The sequence below is a fragment of the Lygodium microphyllum genome, chromosome 8 (assembly GCF_053477565.2).
Source record: "Lygodium microphyllum isolate KBCC chromosome 8, Lygodium_microphyllum_v1.1.10, whole genome shotgun sequence".
NCBI classification, from domain to species: Eukaryota; Viridiplantae; Streptophyta; class Polypodiopsida; order Schizaeales; family Lygodiaceae; genus Lygodium; species Lygodium microphyllum.
In genome coordinates this window covers 107,573,903-107,586,659 of record NC_141142.1, presented here as the reverse complement: position 1 = coordinate 107,586,659, position 12,757 = coordinate 107,573,903, and positions in this window count along the sequence as shown.

Genomic DNA, 12,757 nt, shown 5'->3' with positions numbered 1-12,757 from the left:
ATGTACTGCTATTAATCAAGAGACCTTAGATGCATTACCTTATGCAGTGTCCAAACTTTCTTATCTAGTGCTATTAATCAAGAGACCTTAGATGTACTATTGTTGGCCCTTTCATCCTAGAAAATGTAATAACACACAAAAACTAGGGGTTCAAATGGCACAAAGCTCTCATGAAATTAGCTTCACATACATCATCATTGTCTCTTTATTTACTAGTTGCTATGACAAGATCATTGTGGATCTAGTCACATGGAGTGGTGATATGACGACCAAAACTATTTGGTGGTAACCATCTCATTTTCATGATACCATGTGGAGGTAAGTGGTGGTTAGGACACCATCTTGGACTAAGCCTCAAGGAGTTAACCACAATGACCTTTAACAACGTTCTTCATACTATGGGTGGAATCACGATACGAGACATTATGAAACTCACATATGGGTGCAAAGTGATACCCTCTACATCCCCCTACTAATGGCTAGTTACATATGTAACATAGGTAAAAGGGACTATGCATGTAGTCCCATCATATGCTAGACTCTACTTTGAAGCAACCATATAGTTTGTAGAATGTGCATTGATGACGTTTACATGAAAATATGGATTCGTAGTCCATTGAAAATGGCTAAAGTTGCAAGAAACTCAGCCCAATAATAGAGTGGCATCTTCTTCTCATTCATCATGGCACAAGCAGCTTCCATCAAGACCCTATTCTTCCTTTCAGCTACCCCATTCTGTTGAGGAGTGTAACTGTAGGTAAGCTGTCTACGTATGCCATTTTCAGCCAGAAATTTATCAAACTCATTTGACACATACTCCCCACCACTATCTGACCTCAAGCAAGAGATATAACAGTCAAATTCATTTTCAACCTGCTTTTTAAACTACTGAAAAACAGCAAACACCTCATCCTTTGTCTTCAGAATGTAAACCCAAGTATAGCGACTGTAATCATCAATGAATGTAACATAATACTTCGAGCCTCCCATGGATGCATTATGGGCTGGCCCCCAAACATCAGAGTGCACTAACTGCAACGAACGTGTACTCTGCCTTACATGCATGACAAATGGCAACCTTGACTGCTTACCAAACTGGCAAGCATCACATACATGACCAATATCTGAATATTGGAACTTGGGTAAACCTGTAACAAGCTATTTTTTATGCATAATTTGCAGCCTTTGCAAATTTACATGCCCCACTCTCTTGTGCCAAATTTCCAAGTCTCTAATAGTGCCAGAACCATGGGCAAACATGGCTGAATTCAACTCTGGCAAGGTAGCATCAAGAGTAAACATTCTGCCATTCCTGTGACCACGAGCTATTAACTTGCATCCATTACCAAACTCTTCAATAAAGCAACCATGCTTGTTGAATCTAACCTGCAAGTTCTGCTCTATCATCTGACCAACAAACAGTAGGTTCTTCGTAATCGAAGGAACATGCAATACATCATGCAAATTTTTCTTTTTGCCATCATGAACCACAAGAGGCACTTTGCCTTTATGCTCAATGCTATGCTGCGTATCATCACCTGTATAGACATAGCCCTTTTTTTCAACCACCATATCAGTGAACCAATCACCATGAGGAGTCATATGGTTCGATGCCCCTGAATCAATATACCAAACTGCATCATCAGTGGATTTTTCAGCAACTTTGTCTTTTACATACTGCATGGCAAACAATCTATCTCGTGAAGTATCATATGCCTGACTAGATGTAGCAAAATGCCCATGTTGTTTGCCTTTCTGATTGCCCTGCTTCTTCCAGCAGTCCTTGGCAATATGCCCATACTTTCTGTAGTAATGACAATCCTTATCCTTGTTCGGATTGTCGGATGGATGCTGCTATTGCCAAGAGCCTCTATCTCTAGGGCTAGATCTCCCCCTGCCTCTAAAGTTTCCACCACCTCTTGCATTCAATATCTACTGATTGTTATTGCCATAGGATGCATTTTGCTGGCCTCCTCTGCCAAATCCGTAGCCTCTACCACGATTTCCATGGCCACGTTGATTGGAATAGAAAACTGCATCCTTGTTTTTAGAACTGCTAGATCCTGCAACCAAACCAAGCTTAACCTCTTCATGGATAAGCAATGCAACCAGCTCATTGAAATTAGGCATTTCAGCCCACACAGACACAGAAGTGTCAAAAGACTTATCCTCAGGCCCCAAGCCGTTCAAAGTAAAAGCAACCATGTCTTCATCTTCAACCTGTGAACCAACAGATGTCAATTGATCCGCAATGGTCTTAACCTCCGTTACATAATCTTGTATAGATCTGCTCTTCCTCTCCATGTTATTGAACTTTTGCTTCAATTGTATCTTCCTGGAACTTGTGGTTGTGCCATAATACTTGAGCAAAATGTCCCATGCATCCTTAGAAGAGCTGCAGTTCATTATCTGCATTACCATGGCATCTGAGATACATAAAGAGAGCCAGTGCAAGGCTACGAGCTCTTTCTATCCAAGCTCGATGTAATCGTCTCTGATCAGCCGTAGGTCGATCTGGGAGCTCAGGTTCAGCTTCCGCTCCAGTCACCAACTCCCAATAGCCTTTCCCTATTAAGAAGTTCTCCATGCGGAACTTCCATATGGCATAATTGTTAATATCAAGCTTCTCCCCCACTATCTGGGTTATGTTGTTAGTCCTTTCTGTATTTACCATGTTGTACTAGACACTATTTAGTCACTGCCTGGACTTCCTACAAGCCAATAAGTCACTTTGACCAACCTCAGTCCTTGACTGTTTATGACAATTTTTTGCAACTATTCTCTACAAAAAACCAGGGTATTTCAGCCCTTTACAACCTCAAAAACATCCACAAACATGTGGTATAACCCGTAGGTACATCAGTCAATACATAGACTTTGCAGGTATTGTAACTCTGTGTCATGCAAGCTTATTGCAATAAAGAGAATATGCAGTCTGAAACCTGTAATTTTTCAGTAACTAGCAGTGAATTTACTGTCAAAAACCACTTTAAAACATGTTATACATGCTCTAAACTTTCCTAGACATTTGCTAGTATATGTAGGCAACTAGACATAGTCATACGGGCACAAAATAGTGCATATCCAGCAAGTACAAGTGACATAAATCTGCTCACAGATTGTATACAACCAATAAACTATCAAACCAAGATGTATTTCAGCCCAAGAGATCCTCAAGCCGCTTCATACATATGCCACTGTGTGTAGGGATCAATACATAACCATACAAGCATTCGCAGACTCTCTGTCTTCAAGAAGTAATGTCAAAAAGTACATGGACTATTTATGACCAGCCAATACCATGTGAATACATTTGTTTCCAGATTTAGATTTCAGTTTTTAAGAGCCTTCAATGCTCATCTCAATGCTCATTGCATTCAACAATCATATCCCGTACCATACAACTCCCTATAGGTAACAAAAGGCATGTATTTCTTCAAGTCAATGAGTGTATGATGATGACAGTTTTATGACAGTTTTTAGCCTGTCATAAAATTTTAGATCTGAATATTTTATCAGTAAAATGCAATCCAAATGCATCAAACTTAGTACATATGCTTCTTGAATGAACCCTCACTTCAGTAGAGCTCAAAATGCTCATCAAATGGCTTCAAAACTTCAGGAGGACTCTAGTGTATGCTGCCCTGTTCAATGATAGTTTCCAGCCATTAAAAAATTATAGATTTGAATATTTTTTCCACCAAGACTTCAGCTCATAAGCATATCAACCAATACATATGTCTGCATAAGCATATCTATGCTCAAATCTCATGTCGGAGATACATACATGCTGTGTATTCCCTGTTTGTAACAGACCTAGACTATATTTTAGATCTGAAGCTCACTGTTCCATCTCATACATCAGCTTTAGACCAAGCAATGTCTTATCAAGGCATCAAAGGACCTTCCAAGAAGCATTTTCAAGCTGGAGATCAACTAGGTAGTGATTAATATCTTCATTAGCAACAGAAAATGACCATTCAAGATCAAGCGCAAACACGCCAGCAGCCCTGGGGGTTTCAACAGCAAGTATACTCCACAAGGATAGTTGATGCTTGCTCTTGAGTGCTCAATGAAGCCTCTACAATGCTTCAAATAGGCCAGGACAACCCTCTTGTATAATGACAACCCAAAATGACAAAATGCATACCTTCACAGATACAATGACAGCCTGCACACTGTCAGCCTGCTTCTCTTCAACCACTACCATGACTCTTCACGTTGCAGGTCTTTCTCACAGCTTCATGCCTTCAAGAGCCCATCCATGATGGCTCTGATACCATGTTAATATAGAGAGAGGTAGAGACAACGTAATGGAGTAGCAACTTGACCTTCAGGTCGTTCATCATCTTCCATTATTTTATAGACTACTAACATAACATAAGTGTATACAATAGTACTAAGGTCCGTAGGACCATTCACACTGGGTCTAAGACCACCGACTTACTTAATGTCCCACACTTGTTGATACAGCTGGACACAGCTAATGTCGGTCATACATACTGATAGGAGAGTAATGGGAGCTTGATATTCTAACACAACTAATGGGAAACCATTTACAGACTTCTCTTGTAGCCATTGCAAATGTATATCTACGCTTAATGACTTTAGGATGAGAGTATACAAGGAGAAGCTAGTACAAGAGAAGAGAGGAAATAGGGGAATAGGATTTGGTAGAAGATTAGACTATCTCACTAGACAAGAGCTTAGGAATACAACAATTGATGCCAAAAAACATATAAAAGAACTTACTCTAAAGTTATGGATGAGTAAGTCTCAGCTTGTAGTTCTTTTAGTGAAAATGAGAAGCTTATGCGAAGCCAACATGGAATCTTTAAATCGAAAAGATGTCCAAAGATTTTGTAACAATATAATAGAAGCCCATAGATTAGGAAAATTTGGTGGAAAGCCTGCTTTGTGGGACTTTTTACAAGATATATCTACAAACATGGTACGATCAAAGGAAGGTCAACGATACAGTGCAAATACAAAGGCTTTGTTTGAAGTTACGAAGATGTGGGGTGGACCAAGGCCACATGAGTTTCTTGGTAATAACCTAAATGGCCCTTCACTCTCAACGACAAAGAGGGGCCATAGACAAGCTACCCACTTTATACCAGGGATACATGGATATATATTTGATGCCATTGCTGAAATATATCAAAAGCAGAAAGAAAAACATGGCATCATAGAAAGTACTCCATTTATTCTAGTGGAAGATGAGACAACCATAAAGAAGTGAATAAGGTAAATGTATAATATTTTCTCTTTTGGCACGTAAAAAGTATTATTGATTAACTTTTAGATTTTATAACATTTACTATTTTCATTGTAGGTGGAACCCTAAAGATGATACTTTGATTGGGTTTGATGGATACAAGTCTTCAAACCATGAATGTGGGACTTCATCCATGATAAAAGTTGGAGAAGGAAAAGCTGGATATGATGTGATTGCTGAAGCATTTGAGACTTGTATCATTGGTGGTTATGCAAGAGTCTTTGTTGCAAATCCACTTCATGAAAAGCTTTCACGCTTAGTCGTGGTTGCTCATTGCACTTGTAATCAATTTGATGCAAGTTTTGTTCACAAACAATGGATTGAAATTTTGGCATTGTGGAATGAGAAGCTCAAACAGACAGCAGGTCCGATTATTGGACATGCATCGGATGGAGATAGTCGACGAAGAAAATTGATGTTGGCTGATTATGTAAATAAGCATGGTGCTAGATACAAGATCAAATGGGATGGATGGCCTCTTTCAACTAGCTTGTCAAATGGAGAGGTTTCAAGCATTCATGATCACAATTTTATACACAATGAAAAAAAGCTAGTCAACATTCTTGACAAACCAAAGCGTCAATTGGCTCTTGGTGATGTCTGGGTTACTTTGAATCATGTTACCATTGTCTATGATTCTTTTTCTGTTGATAAGCATATACTTAAGGAAGGAGATATCAGACGAGATGATCGTCAAAATTGGGTTGCAGCACAAAGGATATGTAGTAGGCATGTCCAATGGTGTTTGGGAGAGTTAGCAAACAATGGAAAACATAGAAAAGAGCGGGGCATGATAGGAACAAAGGCTTATCTTGAAATTGCTGGAGACTACATTGATATTTTCTTGTCCCCGCACTTGAGCTTGGTGGAGAGAGTCCATTTAGCAGCAAAAGTGGTATTCTTCTTCCAAATTTGGAGATCTTGGATTATAAAACATGCCTCCTATACACTATCAAATAATTTTATTAGTAAGGAGGCATTCTTAGACGTGCAACTCTCCTGTCACTTCATTGTATTGCTCATAAAATATTTTAGAAACTTTCATCCAAATAATATGCTTCCAATACATCTCATAGGATCTGATGCAGTTGAAATCTTTTTTAGAAAGGTTGGTAGCATGGTTGGGCAAGAGCGTACTTATGACTTGATGGACATGTTGCACAGTATAGGGATCTTAAATAGACTTTCACATTTTGAATGCAAGGAGGATGGTGTGAAATTTGGACGGGCCCATAAGAAGCAAGAACATGTATGGAGAGAGTTAAATCTCAAAGAGACCATGAAGAAAGCAGATTTAGGTGATTACAAATGTGTTTCAACTGATGAGAAGATCATCGATGCCTTGAAAATGGGACTACAAAGTGCTCAATAGATTTGTGAAGATTTGCGAATGAAGCCAAAAGGTAAAGAGGATAAGAAATGGTGGCTAGAGTCTTGGTCTGGAGGCTTATTTGAGGCTTATGTCAATTCAAATCTACAAGATTCTGATACAGATGAGGAATCTTTAGTTCTTGTCGACGATGGAGTGGATTCAGAGGAGGAGGTATCTACAAGTGAGATAAGACATGTGGTAGACTCTATGTTGGATGAAACAAATGAAGTGAGCCCAGTAGTGGAGCTTGAGAATAGTAGGTTTCTTTTTAAGTCTACATTGGTAAGCCAACTCAATGGCAATCCCACATTGTCCAAGGATAGGCTTACAAGGGTGCGACAAGGGGTATACTATAGTAAGGAGGAGAAGTATCAAACTCAAACAAATGATAACTTGTTTGGTATTGGTTCAGATTGTGCTGTGTTCTTTGAGGAGAATGCCAATGGAAGGATCACAAGGTCATCAAAGGCAAGTTCTTCAAGAAGTATGAGACCATGCAAAAGCCAAAGTGTATGGTACTTGGGACGAGTTCAAAAGATGAGAAGAAAAGTTGGAGGTGCTTGTGTGGAGTATAAGAGAGGGTTTAGCCTCTCAGATAGGCCATCCGGGGTAGAGGTTCAACTTGGATGGTATCAAAAATCAAAGGGACTAAGGAGTTTTACATATGATTTGACAGACCTTGATATGGTAGATATTGAAAGTATCATTGCCCTTGCAAATCTCACATATGATTGCAACAATAACAAATATGAACTTGACGAACATGATTGGAAGATTTTCAATGAATTTGTAAAGGACCATTGAGAATAGGTAAAGAAACATTATTTTTTCTCTTCTTCAATATTGCTTGCTATGTAAAATGACTTTTAAAAATGTCTTGTCAATGTCTTTTTCTAGCATTTTGCTTGATGTTAATTGCTTATATTTTTATATTTGCTTCAGGAACATGACTAATGGACTATGGTGATGCATCTACAAATGTGAGAAAAAGGATGGAGTCTAGATCATTAACAATGTTGGGGTGCTAAGTAGAACACATTTATGGGCTAAATGAAAATTTTGTATATTCACCTTTTTTGTATAGAGAAAACCAGGTAAGTTTTACAAGTATGCGAACATAAAAAATTATGCTTTTAATTACATGGTCATGCAAATAAATTTGGACTTTATTCATGTGCTATAGAAAGGTAATATGTTTTTTCATTTAATATAGCTACTTTCTCTAACTACAAATCAAGCTCATATTCATTGTCTTATTTTATGGCTTGATAATATTGCAACTAGGTGGAAAATTTAGAGTATTTTTTTCTTGTTATCTTCAAAATTTATGTGTACATGTGTATTTATTACATGCACATGATATGCTTTGTAGGAATGGTGGAGAAAATAATTTATGATGAATTAGATGCAAAATATGTAACGATAGCCCATTGCTATCACAATAGGAAAGCACCAAGATAAATATTGCAATTAAGAGAGCCCTAGGATAGTACTAGGATGGTCAAGATGTGTATTATGACATTTCTATTTCAATTTTTGTGATTAAAGACCACAATACTCACTCTACGATAGAGTTGAGCAACTAGCTTACTAGTATGTGTGCATTGTACATCTAGTGTCTCTATTTGGAAATTTTTTCAAAACCCTATCTTTATTCATAAAATTATAAATTTTACCATTGGATGTTATATATCATGAAGATATTTTACAAATCTTCATCATCACTAAAGAGCTAAACTCTTTTATGAACCCTTAAGAGCTAGTTGTGATCAATTCTGTGAGATAAAAATAGTGTTTTGTATTCATTACATAAGGATTTACTAAATTATTTCCTTTAAAAAATAAATTTAGAGTAAGGGATTTATAAATTATGGTAAGAAGTTATAGAAGGGTCAAAAAAAATCCCCAAAAAAGTTACATAGGGATATTTAAAACATGCCATGAATGCACGTCATATATAGGATTTATACATAGTGACCCCCTCGAGCAAGATTATAGGAGTTGATATCAATGTTGTGAGAAAATTACCAACCTTTTCCTTTTTCTCTAACCCAAGGCTCTTCTGCCAATGCTCTTGGGTTGTTTGTTTGTTCGTGGCATTTGGATTCTACTTTTGTGGTGCTATATGGGGTATTGATGTGCCTCTTGATCGTAGGTGTGTAGAGGAGATTGGTAGACTCATGCTAGAGAGCTCATTAATCCATCCTCCATGACAAGCTCTGCGCCCTGCAAGTGCACTTAAGCTTCTCTCACCCACTCTTTGACTTTGTCTACAACTTCTAATTGGTATTTAAGGTTTGAGTATTCTCCAACCTTAGCACTTAAGTCCCTTTGCCACTATCTTAGAGCAGAGGATTCTACCTCTATTTTTGTAACATGTTTCCCTTTGGTTAGTGTGGTGGCACTATCAGTTTTTTGAGTGTCATCTTGGCATCCACCCTCTTCCTTCTCCTTCTCCGACTCTTTTTTCCCTCAAATGTTGCATCTAAGTTGCTCGATCTAGCTCGGTCCATGACATTGAGTGGGATTGGTGTGGATTCATCATCGTGTGTTTTGATGCTAAAGAGTTCAAGTGGTATTGATGGCACAATTGATGTACTAGTGGAGGATTTCCGTCTAGGGAAATCAACATACAAATGAGTAACTCCACACTTTAGACATCTCAAGTCAGTCTTGTCCTGGTTTGCTTGCTCCTTTTCAGGGCAATGAGATGAAATATGCATGGGATGTCCATAAGTCCAACATGCTAGTGGCTCTTGGTTCGGGTCCCCTCCTAGACCTCTACCTCTTCCCCTGCCTAAAACCATAATCGGCACTGGTCTAAAGTCCATCAATATAGGATTATCTTCCTTGTCATAGGAGACATAAGGATTCCCATACATCTCATCCTCCAGTGGCTCCTCTACAAAGTGTATTAGAGCATCGCTCAGTGGATGGGTCATTATGGGTCCAGGTGGTCTTGGAATTCCCATGGGGTTGATGCCCATTCTAGGGGCAATTGGCTTCGAGTCATTAGGTGCACTGGTAGATCTAATGGAGCTCCTTGTCCAAAGTTGGGTTGCCTATTCCTTGGATAGTAAGACTAAGGGTATGGTCGTGGATATGGGAGCCTTCTTGGCAACCGGCACTGCAATGCATCATGTCCAAACCTACTACAGCTAGCATAAGGCCATGATCTAGGGTTGAGACATTCAGGTAAGGGATGGTTCCCACCACAATGCACACATTGTACGTGGGGTCACACTGGCCTTCTCAGCATCTCTTGTAGCTAGGCCAACTCTAACTTCAAGTCAGCTATTTCTTGGTTTCAGTCAATGTTCTTTCCCTTATCTTGCATGCCATGGCTTGACTGATCACTAAGGATTGTGGTTCTCTTAGTATTCCTAGAGGTGATGTTCTCTTGTGGTGTAACTCTTGAGTTTCTCTCTCTTAGCAAGTCATCCACACGTATTCCCTCTTCAAAGACCTGGCTAACATGTCCCTTTGCAAGTTCGAGTTACTGGTAGCTAAGGCCTTATAGAGCTCTTTGTCTCAGATTCCGTTGATAAACGTATTGGAGATTTCTCTCTCATTGGGTTGCTTCGGCTTGCTAGAATTTTCTTGTAGAGACTTCTCACGTGAGTGACATAGTCTCGTATTTCCTCCTTGTCTTTTGTCCCTTGTCTCTTAGGCAAAGTCCAAAAGCTTGAGCATGCTAAGCGGGGTCCATGATGCTATTTTCCTTGCACACTTGCTCAAACTGCTCAATCAACAAAGCTACAAGGATTGTTAAATATCTGATGCTTCTCAAGTTTCTTTGCAACCATAGGTATCTTGGTTTGGCTTCTAGCGTTTGGGGCGATTCCCAGTCCAACTAGCAACGAAGTTGCTAGGGCTACTCCACTTTGCTATGTGATAGTGTTATCTAACATTCGCTTCATGAGAAGCTCATTCAATGTAAGATCAACCTCTAATGCTCTCTCCCTATAGATATTTCCTTCTGCTCTATTCCTGCCTGTGATGGCTACAACCCATTGGACCTCATTAAGCTCTACTTCTTGGCGTAGCCTCTAAGCACATTGCTCTTGGTTGTAGTTGGCTAAGCATTGCAGGAAAACTCTTCCTAGCCTTCTCTCCTTCTCGAGATCAGCTATGATTTCATCTGTGGATCTCCCATGGTATGCTATTTTTGTTTGACGGTCGTATCGTGATATGAATTGCTGTATGTCAACTGGAAAATCACCTAGGTCGAGATCTTGGCTGCCTATGTCTACACTAGCACTTGCCATGCTATTGGTCTCTTAAACCACTAAGGTGTCAACGAGGATGATTAGGTTGGCTAAGGACACCTCTCTAATTGTGGTTCATTCCCTTCTTCACTCAGTTATCAGGTAGTTTAAGGCTGTTCACTTCACAATGTTGGGAGTGTCTTGGTTTGTCCCCATGGTCCCACGGATGTTGTAAGTCCTACTCATGGTTTTGTTTCTTAGCTCAATTCCCCTTTAGTGTGTTCCTTGTTAAGGAAATTACTTTGCCATTTTGCACTTACTCACACACTCAAATTGGTGCAATGCAAGATGAGCTGTGCACAATCACACTTTCAACTTTCAATGCAAGGTGAGCTGTGCACAATCAGGCTTTCCACTTTTCTCATGCACTTAAGTGCCCACAATGCAATGTGCAACCTTCAATGAGACCATTCACACACCCACCAACAGTCAAATAGTGTCTCTATTGGGTAGCAAGCTGGAAGTGATTAACTGATTTGGGCCATTCTTGGACCTATTGGGGCAAGCTAGGGTCACTCGATATTTGGCTCATAGCCTTTGATATGTTTGGAGGGTTTAGATGGTCCCTAAGAATGTGTTGTGGTCCTGGTACAATTCAGACATACAAGTTGCAAGTCTCTGACTGTTCGAGTCTTAGATTCGATCATCCAAGTGGTGAGTTTGGCTTGTCTGAATGATCGGGTCTACTGACTTGGACAGGGGTGCCTGTCTGAGTCTGAGAAGACGTGTTCGAGAGGACAATTTGACCTTCCAAGAGTGGGCTATTCGAATGGACTTGTTACTGTTCGAGTTCGAGTCCGAGTTCGAGTAAATGTGTCTGAGTGGACTTAAGTGACTTGACCGTTTGAGTGGGACTTCGAACATTCGAGGCCTAGGGATGCTGTTTGAGTGGCAAAAAAACACACTAAATAACAAAAAATTGATGACAATGAATCACTTAATCATACATGTGCCTAACTATGTTCCTATCCTTATTCATCAGTCAACAAGGAGGATTTTGAGCATGCTTGGAACCACCAAGAGTGATGACACACAGATTGCTGCTGCTCTCTTGGCTTGCTGCTCTTTCTTGACTTGTTGCTCTCTCTCTCAATCTCTCACAAGCTCAAATGATCTCTTCCCCCCCTTTTCTCTCCTTTTAATGCTCTCTCACTTTCTTCTCTTTATTCTCCTTCCTAGATATTCAAAATCTATTTTATTTTCTTTCTTTGCTCCCATGTTTCCTAGTTGCTATAGGAACTTATAATTTCTTTCGTTTCCCTTATTTTCCAAATCTTAATGCATCCTACTAATGAAAAACATCCTACCACTAATCTAACTAATGTTCCTAAAATCTTCTAACACTTAAACTATCCAGCAAAGGAGATTGAATGCCTTTTGACTTCTTCGCTTTCTACCTAAATCAAGCACCGTTTCAAAGATGAACTCCTACTCCATTGCTCGATTTGAATCCGTTGGTCCCAGGCAACAACAGAACCAAAATGTCATCCCTATCTCTAGCAACCGCCAAGACCTTATGGACCGCTTATCAAGTCAAGCGTTTCAAGCGAGTGGCAATGGCTACCTGTCACATAGCCGTGCATGCTCTCACACAAGGATGTAGTGAGCTTACCGTTGAATCTGATTGTTGTAATCCTCTTCCCCTTGAATCCTTCGATGGCTGCACGATTCAAAGCACTAGCTCAAGCAAGCTCCATCTCCATGCTCCAAGCTCCAACCTCCATAGTTGCGTGCATGAGAAAAGAGAAGAGAAGAATGAGAAGAAGAAGAAAGGAGAAGAAGAGCTTCTCCACAGTCCCTCACTCTCACACACTTGCACTCTCCCTCTCTCACACTCCC